The sequence below is a fragment of the Lepidochelys kempii genome, chromosome 4 (assembly GCF_965140265.1).
Source record: "Lepidochelys kempii isolate rLepKem1 chromosome 4, rLepKem1.hap2, whole genome shotgun sequence".
NCBI classification, from domain to species: domain Eukaryota; kingdom Metazoa; phylum Chordata; order Testudines; family Cheloniidae; genus Lepidochelys; species Lepidochelys kempii.
The window spans coordinates 136,196,523-136,210,876 of NC_133259.1; the positions used below are offsets into that span (position 1 = coordinate 136,196,523).

At 42.0% G+C, this 14,354-nt stretch overlaps 1 protein-coding gene across 10 annotated transcripts in view; it reads right to left on the bottom strand.

Moving 5' to 3' along the window:
• ALMS1 (ALMS1 centrosome and basal body associated protein) overlaps positions 1 to 14,354 on the bottom strand; it is a 130,942-nt gene that overhangs the window by 45,492 nt on the left and 71,096 nt on the right. The gene's annotated exons all lie outside the window — the stretch shown is intronic.

Below are 14,354 nucleotides of genomic sequence, written 5' to 3' on the forward strand. Positions count from 1 at the left end.
TCTTCCTCTATATTCTGCTCTTTAATTTCTAAACAACAAACTGAAGCTTGGTGTCTCTGCACAGTCATTTGCGGACAGTTGCATACCAACAAGTACACAATATGCTGACACAGACCTGAAAGATACTTTAGCCAGCTCTGGTTACTGTGCCAAATTTGTTTACTGTAATGTAGTACTAAATAATGCACATAAAAGTATGCCGATATAAGGTTTGAACACACCAGACTCTCTGCTCTCTTTCAAGCTTTCATGATAAATAATGGACATTTTAAGGTGTTATATTTACCCCTATATAGTAGTGAACGTATGTGCAGACTTACCAAGGATAACCACCACGCAAAACAAGGCTTTTTGTTTTTAGATATGTCTCTTGCAGGTTTGTTGATTTGTTTTGTTTAACAGAAGAGAATAAAACCTAGGTTCCCAAGAATATCTTTATTAGGGAAGGAGCACCAAACAAACAGCTTCTCTCTGCAGCAGCTTACCTGATAGATCTAACAGGTGGCATCTTTAAAAGAAAAACTAGAAATAAAATACACCTCTACAGAGCAGATCACACTGTAAACAAGTCGACAGGTAAGTAAACAAACACCAGACTCCCAGATGCATGCAGAAAATTCTCAACTAGCAGTCTAAAATTCCCTAAGTCAAAGGGGTATGCTAACTAAAGAGAGGCCACACGGTTTAACCCCACTGCAGACAGCACTGAGATGCATCAACCACACTCCACACAACATGCTAGAAAACCGCTCTCTCTTACATCACTTCATCCCATCACCTTTAGTTACAAATTAGCATCAGAAGCAGTGCCATGATCACCACATACTGGAAATAGACAAGAAACATTTTTGATCAGCAAATTTAACATCAATCTCTTTAGAGCCCACATTTGCTCCATAAAACCTCAATCCCTGTCCAATTTCTTTAGAAATAGAGAATTTCATTGACAGGGACAAAAGTGTATTATTTTAAAGATACCAGTATTTGCATTCCTTTAATTTAGATTCATTCAAAATTGACGGACTTTCCACTGATGCTGTGAAGAGCGAACGTGAAATAAATTATATTGACCTGGACAAAGTTTAGATAGTCCTGTTTTTGCCTAGAAAAATCTATGTAGTTTGTTAATTTATCTTCTGATCTGTACAACTGGGGAAAATGTAATCTTACATTTCATTAGTAGAAGGCGATGTGGACGTCTGAACACGTACTGTTCCAACAGCTAGAGTAAAGGAATGAGCAAATAAAGCCAGCCACAGTAGAACTGGAAATGGTCTTGTGTAAACCATGAGTTAAATATATAATCCTGGACAATCTGTTTGACGTCCAAAATGTCATTGGAAATTAAATACTTTGATCATTTGATCAAGAAAACCTTCAAGACAAGCATTAGGTTCATTCTTCCAAACCACACCTTTTGAGGCATTATCTATGCTAGAAAAGTACAAGCAATTAACTAACATTGATTTAAAAGTCAGTCAAGTTAAACTGATAAAAAGCCCTAACAGATGTATTTAAATCCATTTACCCTTTACCTATATCAATTTAGCTTCAGTCAGTAATTTACCAAGACTAAACCAACTTAAGCAAGGAATAAATCGATTTAAGTGTGTCATATTAAAAGGGTTTACACCAGTTTAACCAGAGAAATTTAAAAAATCTGTTTAGTTAAACTGGTGCACTTTTCTAGAAGAGAGGAGGTCTTAGACTCCCGACTTCCCCCTTGCAACAGGAATGCCAAGGTTCTGCTACAGCTCCAGGCACCAAAAACCCATATGAACCATTTTAAATTTCCTCTTACTGTCCTTAATAAAAATACAATTATAAGGCGGCATGTCTGGACAGGTTTTTCCTACATGGCAAATCATCAGAAAAATTAATCAAGTTAACCACAGTACGTTTTTGTTGTTATTTTTAACTGACTAATCAAAGACAAAATCTAAGAACATGTTAGAGTGCATGCATGCTTTCCCAATGAATAAATAAAAGATAGTGTGAACTAATTCAGCCCAAAATTTATCTTGCTCTCTTCATTTACAAAATGTATAATCTAATATAAATACAAATGTTTTTTTTAAATCTTTTCATAGAAGTATTTTAAATTAACAAAGGTTTTTTATCTCCAATTTACATAACATCTTGCAGTACTGTGAAGCCGAATATATGCTAGAGCATGAGAACCAGAAATAAACTGACTAGCAGTATAGTTTCATTGCCCAAATTAAGCAAAATGCAAAAATGGTGAAAAATAGGCATTCAGATACCATGGTGATTAACACAGTACTACAACAAACAATCCCAAATATAAATCAGATTTTTAAAATTTTCCATTTTAGTAATTTGAAGTGCTGTTAGTAACAAACTTTTTTTAAATTTTATTTTACTGATATTCCTTTAAAAATACATTTAATCACCAGGACTGCCCAAATTAAACTAGTAAAGGCAAGAAAATAGTTAAAAGCAGAAATGCATAAACTCTTCCCCACTGTGCCTAAGTATCCAAAAATCTGAGCCGTGAGTAAACTTACATACCATACCAAACCTAACCTCAGAGAAAAGCAAAATTTGAATTTACTCCACAATCCAGAATTTCACCTTATCTCTAAATGCCCTGGAATTTGATTGTTTTAGATGCCCAAGGGGAGCTTTTGCCCAAGTAAGGACAGCAGGATTGGTTCCTAAACAAAATGCATATTCCTATAGGATACACAAACATACACTATAAAAATCCATATAAAATGTCATGTAAAGGAAACAGCCACTTTTCAAAGCTAAATCTCAATGACTGTGTATTTTGAAAAACAGAGAAGATATAGGCTTAGATTTAGCAAAGGGCTTAAGTACATTCTTAAGTCCCACAGAAGACAATGATACTTAAGTACATGCTTAAGTGCTTTACAGAATCAGGACCTTAAATCACATTTTCATAAGTGTCTTTCAAACCTTTCTAATGGTGACAAATTTTGAAAACTGTTTCAGAAACTCTTCTAATATAAATCTAAAACTGCTATATTGATTTTTTTAAATTATAAAATAATCTCTCACACTATAAACCAGATTGTGGGTGCACAAGGGTGGTGTGACCCAGGGATGCCTTGGTGCCAACTGGCAGAGGACACAGAGGATGCACAGGATTTCAGAGAGATCCCCTGGGTCAGATATATGTGTAATAGTTCACCAAAGGGTGGCATGTGAGGTATCTAGGGAGAGCCAAAAGTCCACTGGTCATCATAATCACTGTGAAATGTACGCATGGATAATATTTAAGGAATTATGTATGTATACTGAAAAGTACGATCTTAAAGTTCAGGAGTTAAGGCAGGTCCCTACGACAGGACATACCTCCTCTCTGAAAGGAACATGTCCCTTGTAACAGGCATCTCTCTCTGTCTGGCCACAAGAGTATTATGTATTGCATGCCTCACAAGGGATGCTTATTTGCATACTGAGCCAGATAACAGTCAAAAGATTTCAAAATCTACAAGAGAAAAATCTATGGGGGTGATGGGAACCAGAAGGAGTGTCCTGTTTATAACTAAGATCAAAGGATTAGCCTGATATATCAGGATGCAAAGAAACACTTAGGACCCTTCACTGCGGAGGCAAGCTGACAACGTGTTGAAAGAAGGGTCACCACAGTCAGCCTGGCTGTAATGCACTGGTGAGCAATATTTTATTAGACATGAGAATATCTAGTTAATTAAGGCTAGGTTCTACAATGCATGTTATGATTTTATTTTATTCATAATCATTTGTTTCCATGACTTCTACTTACTAATCCTTCAATCTCTGTGCTTTGTAAAATAAACTACATACTTGGTTTCTCTATAAACATATAAGTGTGGTGTTTTAAGGGTAGCGGTGATCTGTGGTGGAAGTGTTGAGCTGAGGTGTACCGTATCAGAGGGTTAGCCGTGTTAGTCTGTATCCACAAAAACAATGAGGAGTCCAGTGGCACCTTAAAGACTAACATTTATTTGGGCATAAGCTTTCGTGGGTAAAAAACCCACTTCTTCAGATGCATGGTGGGTTTTTTACCCACAAAAGCTTATCTGTTAGCCTTTAAGGTGCCACTGGGCTCCTCGTTGCTTTTGTGGATACAGACTAACACGGCTAACCCTCAGATACAGGTTTCTTGGAGGTGTACCGTTTCTTTGGAAGTAGCAGATCTGAATACTGTGAGTATCCAGTGGAACAGATGCTGGAATCTCCAGGGAGACGTTCGGAGATTGGGACGTGCCTATTGCTAACCTGTAGAGAGACAGCAGGGCTTGCGCACATCTAGAGGGGAGTGCTTGTGTTGCCTGTGGCTGATGGGGCTGAGGTGCTTGCTGACCCCCAGCAGGCACAGACATGGCCTCATCACGCTAAGGGCAGGTGGTAGTGAGGTGCCTCAATTCTGGGTGCCTCTGGGAAGCATCACAATGGCTGAGTCACAGGATCTACAACCCATTTGCTGTTTAGCCAAAGGTCACACTCCAGGCACTTATATATCAGATTATATAAATACTGAGAAGGTTGGAAACAGGTAAAGAAAAAGATTATAGATTGTTATTTTCCATTTGTTTTATTTGGGTAAGGAAAATAGAACAAAGGGAAGGACAGGATGAGTAAGCCAGAGACATATGCTAAACATACCAATTTGCAGACGGAAAAACTCTGTGCAGACCATGGCTTGGAAACTACAGGGAAAACAGGACAGGGGATGAGAACTTTACTCATGGAATATGATAAGCATCAGGTAGAACTGTTTAATCCATTGAAAGTGCCTGATCCTGAGCAGGGTGCAGGCTCAGGAAATTAGCCTCGCACAGTTCCCAGTTGGGCGGCAGCCTCAAAGTTAGAGCTGCCCAGAACAGAGCTCCAAAAACTGGAAATGGCAAAGAGCAGGAAGCAAAGGAGAGAGAGCCCAGGAAAGGGAGATACTAGCAGAGAAGCAGTAGCAGGAGGCAGAGAAAGCAGCACCAGAGGAGTCCCATCAGAGACTACTGCAACTGGAAGACCGTAAGCACAGTGCCCGAGTAAAGCAACAGTGGGTAGTAGATAAACTACGGCAGGTGGCAGCTGCACAAAAAAGGGAGATGGAAAGGCAGCACAAGTTTAAAAAGCTGGAAATACAAGGACTGAACCCTCAGCCCACAGGTATTCCTCCTGAGGGATCACACAACTGGGAAAGACTGTGCCCGAACAACAGGGAGACAGATAGCATTGAATACTATTGAACCGCCTTCAAAAGGATACACAGGACACACAAAATCCCTGATGACCTCACAGAATGACCATCTTACTTCCCAGACTGACTGGTAAAGCCTTAAAAGTGGTTAATGATATAATGATGTAAATGAAACTATGCCGTACAATTTGTTTAAAGGCCTTGTGTTTAAAAAGATTTCAAATTACTCCAGAGGCATATCGCCTAAAGTTTACAAACATCAAAAATTTGATAAATTAAGTCACAGGGAATGTGTTTCATAAATGGGTGATTATTTGAGAAAATGTATAAAGGGAAAGAAACTAATCACAAATTGGTAGATCTGTTTGCTCACGAACAGTTATTTGAAATCTGCTCTGATGAGATGACGGCAACGGTATTGGAAAAATTCCCAACAACTGTGGAAGAGGCAGCCAGAGCAGCTGACTTTTGCATACAAGACCATTCACAGAGGACAAGTCCCAAAGGGAAGGGAAAAAGCCTGGCATAAAAGGGGTCCCTGGTTTGTTCAAGAGGAAAAGGAGGGAGATGAGGGCACTAAACACACATCACCCCACCATGGGTCTCATCCTGGTAGCCCTAATTATTGGACCCCAGCCCAAGGTGCTGGCCCAAGAAAGTGCTTCTTATGTAGGTCCCTTGAACACAAGCAGAAACAATGCCCCAAGGCCTGGGAATCCAAAGACAATGCCCAGTCCATGCAGGTTAATCCAGTTACCCTCGAGAGTCAGAGACTTCAGTGGTCTCAGAGGAAATTCTAGTAATTTTATCTGATCTGACCTCCTAGTGGTAGACAACGAGTTCATTAAAGAGGCCAAAGCAAATGGTAAAGCATGCTAGAAGGAGACACTGGTGGCCAGATCTCTCTAGTCAGGAGGGATGTGATTAAGGAGGCTGATATGCCCCCAGGGGAGGAGGTAAAACTCCTTGCCTTAGGGCAATTTAGAACCACGGTGCCTTTAGCTTGCATTGAATTAGAGTGGGAAGGCTTACAAGGTACTTTGACTATGGGGGTTCTTAAAATTTTAGCAGCTGATTTATTGATGGGAAATGACATACTATCACTGCCCAAAGCTGTTAATATTGTGACCCGTAGCAAGAGGAATATGTCCCTAAATTTCCAAAGGTAAGCCTGGGGAAGAATAGGCAGCTGAGAGGGGAGAGGAGTCTTCAACACCTTTATTAGCAGAAAATAGCGATGTCTCTCTAGGGGAAGGGAGGAAGGAGTCACTCCCCCCCTTGCCTAAAACAGCTCTCTGTGCAAGAAAAAAACAAATGGAGTTTGCTGCAGAACAAAGTGCAGGCACCTCCATGGACAGCATAAGGGAGGCCATCCTAAGCAATGCCTCAGAAAAAGACAACAGGGTGAGGTTCTTTATAGAAGAGGGGAGGATTTATAGGGAGGCAAAAAACAGAAGTTTGTAGGGCTCCCCAGGACAATTGATCAGACCTTCAAAGCATCGTGTGAAATCAAGGCTGTTAGCTCATGACTCCCAGTCCACAGGTCACTTGGGAATGGAGAGGACATATGAAAGACAAAAGAAAAATTTCTATTGGCCCAATATTCAAAATGAGATGAGGGAATACTACAAGACTTATGTCACAAGTGGAAAAAGCCTGTAGGTCTCTGCAAGGCTCCTTTGCATCCTTTACCTGTGATCAAAGCAGCATTTCACAGAGTTGTCATGGATAACATAGGGCCCAGACCCAGGCCAACCCATAATGGAAAAAGATTGATATTAGTTGTCCTAAATATAGAGGGAAGAGTAGCATAAAATCTCTCCATGGCAGCTGTACTAAACTGCCTTAACTGTAAGGGTTAAACAGTTCAAATAACCTAGTTGGTACCTGACCAGCAGGACCAATGAGGAAAGAAGATACTTTCAAACCTGGAGGGGAAGGATTTGTTTGTTGTTCTCTTTTGGTACAGAGGGAGAAGCCAAGCAGGTACAACAGCTCCTGAAAATATACCTGGAATAATCCATCTAAATCCACAGAAATTGTAAGCAGGGCACGGAAATGCATTAGATCATCTTTTGTTTTAGTTTGTGAATTTTCCTATGCTACAGTAGTTTTATTCCTGTTTTTGTAACTGTGAAGCTAAGCCCAGAGGGAAATCCTCTGTGTTTTAAATCTTTTTATTACCCTGCAAAGTTACCTTCCATCCTGATTTTGCAGGTGTGACTCTTTTACTTTTTTCTTTATTATAAAGTTATTCTTTTAAGAACCTGATTGATTTCAGTGTCCTGAAGACAAAGGGTCTGGTCTGTGCTCACATTGCTAAGGCAACTGGCTGATATATTATTCTCAAGCCTCCCCAGGAAAGGGAGTGAAGGTGCTTGGGGGGATAGGGATTCCAAGTGACCCTTCCCTGAATTTTTGTGTAAGTCACTTGGTGGTGGCAACAATACCTCCCAAGGAATTTGTGCCTTGGGGAAGTTTTAACCTAATCTGGTAGAATATAAATTTAGGGAGTCTTTCATGCAGGTCCCCACATCTGTACCCCAGAGTTTGGGGGAGGGGGAGAACCCTGACATTAGTGGTTGTTGATTTTGCCACCTGGTATCCAGAAGCAGTTTCTCTGTCTAACTTGGAAGCTGAAACAGTGAGAATAATTAATCACTGGAACAATTTACACCAAGGGTCATGGTGGATTCTCCATCACTGACAATTTTTAAATCAGGATTGGATGTTTTTCTAAAAGGTATGCTCTAGGAATTATTTTGGTGAAGGTCTATTGCCTGCATTATACAGGTTAGACTAGATGCTCATAATGGTCCTTTCTGGCTTTAGAATCTATGAACAGCTGCTGAAGCACTGTTCTTCATATTCAGCAGGGTGGGTTTCCCAAAACAGAACTTATCAGATCAGGCATTAAATTTCATGTCCCAGCTAGTTGGTGAATTATGGAGGGGTAAAACAGCTGACATCTGCCCCATATCGCCCAGAATAGAGTTGTTTAGCTGAGAGGTTCAACAGGACCTTAAAATCTATGCTGAGAATGTATGTAAACAAAAGGGCAAGTGACTGGGCTACAATGCTACCCTGTTTGCTTACGAGGAGGTGCCCCAAGAATCCACAGTGTTCGCCCCATTTGACCTCCAGTGGGGGAGAAATGTCAGAGGTGCCCTGGGTCGAATTAGAGACTCCTAGGAAGATAGCACGGAAACAGAAGGGAAACTGGTGGCTCAGTATATGCAGTGGTTATGGGAAGATTTAAAATCCATGAAGGGGATAGTGCAGCAAAACCTCACAAAAAGACAGGCAGGTCAGAAAGAATGCTATGATCGCAATACCTGTGTTCAGTCATTTCATGTGGGGGATTTGTTACTGGTGTTACTCCTTGTAATAAAGGACAAATTGCAGACGTGAGGTGGTATAAAGGGTTAAAGATGTTACTTACAACATACAAAGGCCCCAAAGCAGCGTTGCACCTCAAACTGCGCATATAAACCAGTTAAATGTGTATCACAAATATGAAGCCATTATAAACGTGATATGCAATGTAGAGGAGGACTTGAAGACAGCTCCACTTATTGATTTGGTGACTGAATGCCATAGTGACACCGCACTAGAGAGCACTGATCTATATAAAGGGTTAACTTGGACTGAAAAATCAAGAGATTAAGGCTGTGCAGCAAAGTCACCAGCAGGTAGTTTCCAGCAGGCCAGGCCTGAGTCACAAAATGGTCCATAAATTTAACACTGTAGGAACAGAGCCTGAACTCAGTGGAGCATAGCGGATGACTGGTAAAAGGCAGGAGCAGGTACGTAAGGAGATAACAAGCACACTGGAAACAGGAATAATTGCAGAGTCAAACAATCCCTGGGCATCTCCAGTTGTTATGGTTCCCAAAAATAATGGGTCTAAGATTTTTGTTGGTTACAGAAAGCTTCATGTTGTCATTGTTCCTAATGCACATTCTATGCCCAGAACCAATGACATGCTAGGCCAGGGGTGGGCAAACTACAGCCTGCGGGCCGAATCTGGCCTGTCAGCCATTTTAATCTGGTCCTCGAGCTCCTGCTAGGGAGCGGGGTCTGGGGCTTGCCCCACTCCAATGCTCCAGACAGGGAGCGGGGTTGGAAACCGCTCCACACAGCTACTGGAAGCAGAGGCATGTCCCTGCTCCTGCGCTCCAGCCAGGGAGCAGGGTCGGGGACCGCTCCACACGGCTCCCGGAAGCAGCGGCATGGCCCCTCTCCGGCTCCTATGCGAAGGGGCAGCCAGGGGGCTCCACTCTGCACACTGCCCCCACCCAAGCGCCACCCCCGCAGCTCCCATTGGCCGGGAACCGCAGCCAATGGGAGCTGCGGGGGCGGTGCCCGCGGATGGGGCAGTGTGCAGAGCCACCTGTCCGCTCCCCCACATAGGAGCTGGACAAGTGACATGCCGATGCTTCTGGGAGCCACTTGAGGTAAGCACTACCCAGAGCCTGCACCCCTGAGTCTCTCCCCATGCCCCAACCCCTTGCCCCAGCCCAATCCCCCTCTTGCCCTCTGAACCCCTCAATCCCAGCCAGGAGCACCCTCCTGGACCCCAAAACCCTCATAACCAGCCCCACCCCAGAGCCCACACCCCAACCCCATGCCTCAGCCCTGATCCCCCTCCCTCCCACCAAACCCCTCAGTCTCAGCCTGGAGCACCCTCCTCCCTCCCAAACTCCTCCTCCCTAGCCCCACCCCAGAGCCCACATCCCCAACCAGAGTCCTCATCCCCTCTTGCATCCTAACCCCAATTTTGTGAGCATTCATGGCTGGCCATACAATTTCTATTCCCAGATGTGGCTCTCAGGCCAAAAAGTTTGCCCACCCCTGTGCTACACAAGGCAAAGTTCCTGAACACCATGGATTTAACAAAAGAGTACTGGAATATTCCCTTACACAGTGAAGGGCAGAAAATAAAAATGCCTCCATGATCAATTCTGAACTCAAAAAGTCCCAAGTGTTGCCCTTTGGGTTAATTAATGCAAGAGCCAAATTTCAGAGGCTCATTAACCAGATGTTAGCTGGGTCCAGGATTTTGCTTTAGCCTACATAGATGACATTGCCATCTTCTGGACAGATCATAAAAACCACTTGGGATTGTCCTGAAGAAGATCAAAGATGCAGATCTTGCAGTCAAAATGTAACATAAGAGCAGCCAAAGTCCCTTACCTTGGTCACTGAGAAGGATGGGGCCAAATTTGCCAGAATCTGTTGAAAGTGGAATCCATTGTTGTGACATTTCCCAGGGTACCCAGGATTGTAAGGCACCTTGCTACCACCTGCCCTCAGAGTGAGGAAGTCTTGTTTGTGCCTACTGGAGATCAGCTCCCTGACTCCACCAACCATGGGAAACACATATACTCCACTCCCAATATATACAGGCTCCAATATCCCTCTGCAGGTTAGCGATAGGCACACTCCAATCCCCGAACATCTCCCTGGAGTATCCAGACCCTGCTCCACTGGACACTCACAGTATTCACAGATTCACTGCTTCCAGAGAAGCAGTACACTCCAGCTTACCAGCTTCATATCAGATCACCACTCCATTTTACACACAGCACTTAGATATGTTTATAGTGAAAACAAGGAAAAATTTATTCAACAAAGAGAAGAGATTCAAATGATAGCATATAAAAATATTGAAAACAAATCATAGAATGTATTACAAACATAGGATATCAGGGTTGGAAGGGACCTCAGGAGGTCATCTAGTCCAACCCCCTGCTCAAAGCAGGACCAATCCCCAAATAAACCATCCCAGCCAGGGCTTTGTCAAGCCTGACCTTAAAACCTCTAAGGATGGAGATTCCACCACCTCCCTAGGTAACGCATTCCAGTGCTTCACCACCCTCCTAGTGAAAAAGTTTTTCCTAATATCCAATGATTACATATAAAATAAAATCATAACATGCATTCTATAACCTAGACTTATTTAACTAGATACTTTTATGTTGTATCAAGCAAACTTAACTCTAAAGTCCTTCCAACATTTTTCAGCCCAGCCTGGCTATGATCCTTTTTTCACATGAGAGAACATGCTTCCAGCTTTTCACGTAGGTAAAGAATACTGTGTATCTCTTCAAAACCTCAGATATATCAAAACAGCCTCTGATCTTCATTCATAAGCTGGACAGACTCCTGCAGTGTGTTCCTTCCTGTAGATTTCACCATTGCTTGCCGATTTTGCAGTCTTGGTTAGCTAATGACTCCGTATGCAAACAGACATACCTTGTGCAACACACAATGACCACACAGAGAGACAAGCCTCTACCTGAACAGATGCCTGAACAGAACCTGTCTGAGGCACGTCACCACCTGGCATTACATGTTCTTTTCCAACAGGAGGTAACAGATGCTTCTATCTCTGTTTAGACACGAGAGTATTGTGTACTGTATGCCTCAAAAAAGGATGCCTATTTGCATACTGAACCAGATATCAGTCAAAAGATTGTGAAATCTACAAGAGAAAAATCTACAGGGAATAAAATAAATTAATATATATATATATCAGTTGGTGAGGGGGAGAATGGGTGTCCTGTTTATGACTGAAATCAAAGGATTAGGCTGGTATGTCAGGGAATGCAAAGAAACACAGGATCCCTCACTTGTGGAGGTGACAGCATATTGCATCTCATGGAAGAAGGGTCACAGCCAGCCTAGCTGTAAAGCACTGGTGAGCAATACTTTAGACATGAAAGTAGCTTGTTAATTAAGTCTAGGTTCTAGAATGCATGTTATGATTTTATTTCATATGTAGCCATTTGTTTCCAATACTACTTCTTGATAATACTTGAATCTCTGATCTGTTACATAAGCTTCTACTTCATTTCTCTGTAAACATATATAACTGGTGTGCGTTAAGCAGAGCAGTGATCTGAGGTGTACCTGGTGTTTCTTTGGAAGCAGCAGATGCGTGAATACTGAGAGTGTCCAGTGCAACAGGGGCTGGACATTCAAGGGAGATGCTTGCAAGGCTCGGTGGTTTGTTAAGTGTGCTAACCTGTAGAGAAGCAGTGGGACCTTTGGAGACTTAGGGTGAAGTGCTTGTGTTGCCCATGGAGTTGGGGAGCTGACCCCAGAAGGCATGGGCAAGGCTTCCTCACTCTAAAGGCAGGTGGTAACAAGATGCCTCAAAACCCTGCGTACCCCCAGGAAGCGTCACAGGAGCCAGCAACAATTGCAGTGCCTGCCTTTTCCTAAGCACAGAGACTGTTTCCTATTACCATCACAGCAAAGTGTTTGGGAGGATGCAAAGCCATGGTCTCCCTTCCTGAGTCTCTCCCCGCCTTGGTCAGAGTTGGATGCACATAATACTCTTAAAGGATGGTACAAGAATGTACATTCTCCCTGCATGCTGGGGAGCTCCAGGTTGCTTTATGACTCTCTGAGCTCTCCCTAAGACAGGGAAGCTCTGTACCATCCTCAACTCAGGCCCTTACTTTTAAAGCACAATCTGGCTTAGCAACAGGAGTTTTAGACAGTGAATATTTATTGCCGAATTGTAAACATCCACTTACAGAGCTTTGCAATGGGAATATTCATATAATGAAAGTAAATCTAGAAGAAGAAATTCAGAACAGGCACATTCTTCTATCTCTAGATATTTTATGCTTTCTAGGTTCCATATACCCTTCCTGCAAACTGTCAGTTTTTCCTATAACCATTATCTTTTAAAGAACCCATTTCTACTTCTCTTTCGCAACCTTCTCTCTAGACTGGTTTCTCTGTTTCAAAATCAACCTGAATGTATTTGTCAGTGTAAAAAAGAGCAACAGTACCTATGACAAAGTAGCAGAGGTTCAGAGTTCAGGGAACGAGGTGCCTACTTCCAGTAGTGTCATTGGAGTGAATATGACATTATTAGATGTATAGATCAAATGTACAGCTGTGTAAAAAAAAACACCCCCACACACACAAACTGCAGCATTGCTGAAGCCAGTGAGGAAACATCACTGCTCTAGAATTGCAGAAAGCAAAAAAAAAAAAAAAACACTAACCCCAAAACCTGCTATTTTCCCCCAACATTTTCACACTTAAAAACTGCTTGTAAACTGCTTGTGAGCCCCCTTGCCCAGTCAGAGTTACATCCTGGCAAGATGAGAGTCTGAAGAAAATATAAGAGGGAAAATCATTGCACATTCTCTTCCACAATAGGTTACTCATGACCTTATGGAGGTATGGAAATATCCAGTGAGAACACTGTTAATATGAAATCTAGTAAATTTCACAAAGTAAGCTGAAAGTTCCAGGCCTGACACCTGCCTGACTCTCCATGATTATTTTTGTAGTTTACAATCATACTGTCTTTTTTTTTTTTAGCTCACGAAAGCTCATGCTCAAATAAATTGGTTAGTCTCTAAGGTGCCACAAGTACTCCTTTTCTTTTTGCGAATACAGACTAACACGGCTGTTCCTCTGAAATCTCTCTCATCTGTTACTGTATGAAGGATCCACACAAACGATAGGGGAAACAAGCTGATTGAATATAAGTGAAAGCACAGAAACTGATTGTACAGAGTGCAGCCAAATGCATCAAGTAAAAAATACAGAAAATATCTGGTCTTTCGGATCTGTCAGTTACAGTAGGCTTAGGTGTTAATTGAAATGCCAGATAATTTTCAGGGAGAATTGTGATTTAAAAAAAAAAAAAAAACTACACTGTTATTCTATGCCAGTGTTTTAGGCCACATTTGAGCAAAGCACTTTCTTACTTAAGTACTTTGCTGAATCAGCACCTTGAAGAAATCAACCTAATACCTCTAGGTTTGGACTTATGTATGGTAGTAAACAGATCTTTTATCCTCCATCCATTTGCTCCCTCTCATAGTTTGGACATCTGCATGATTCCCCTCTTAACCTTTAGTTTGAGACACAGAGGTCTCTTTCCTCTGTATTTATGAGAAAGTCTGGAATTTTATTTCGTCAGGTTCTCCATATAAGGTTTATATTAAAATCAGAAAAACTTCGAGAGTTACCAGAAAAAACAAGCGTTTCCAGGTTAATGTTCCCTGCATCATCCCCACTGTTAATAGTTAATGAACCATAGAACACACAGATAATATTCTTTAGTTCAGGACACAATCAATTATTTTTATATCAGCTGTGTGATTTTTTGCCCCCCACAACTCGCTTTTCTACTGGAGATCTCAGG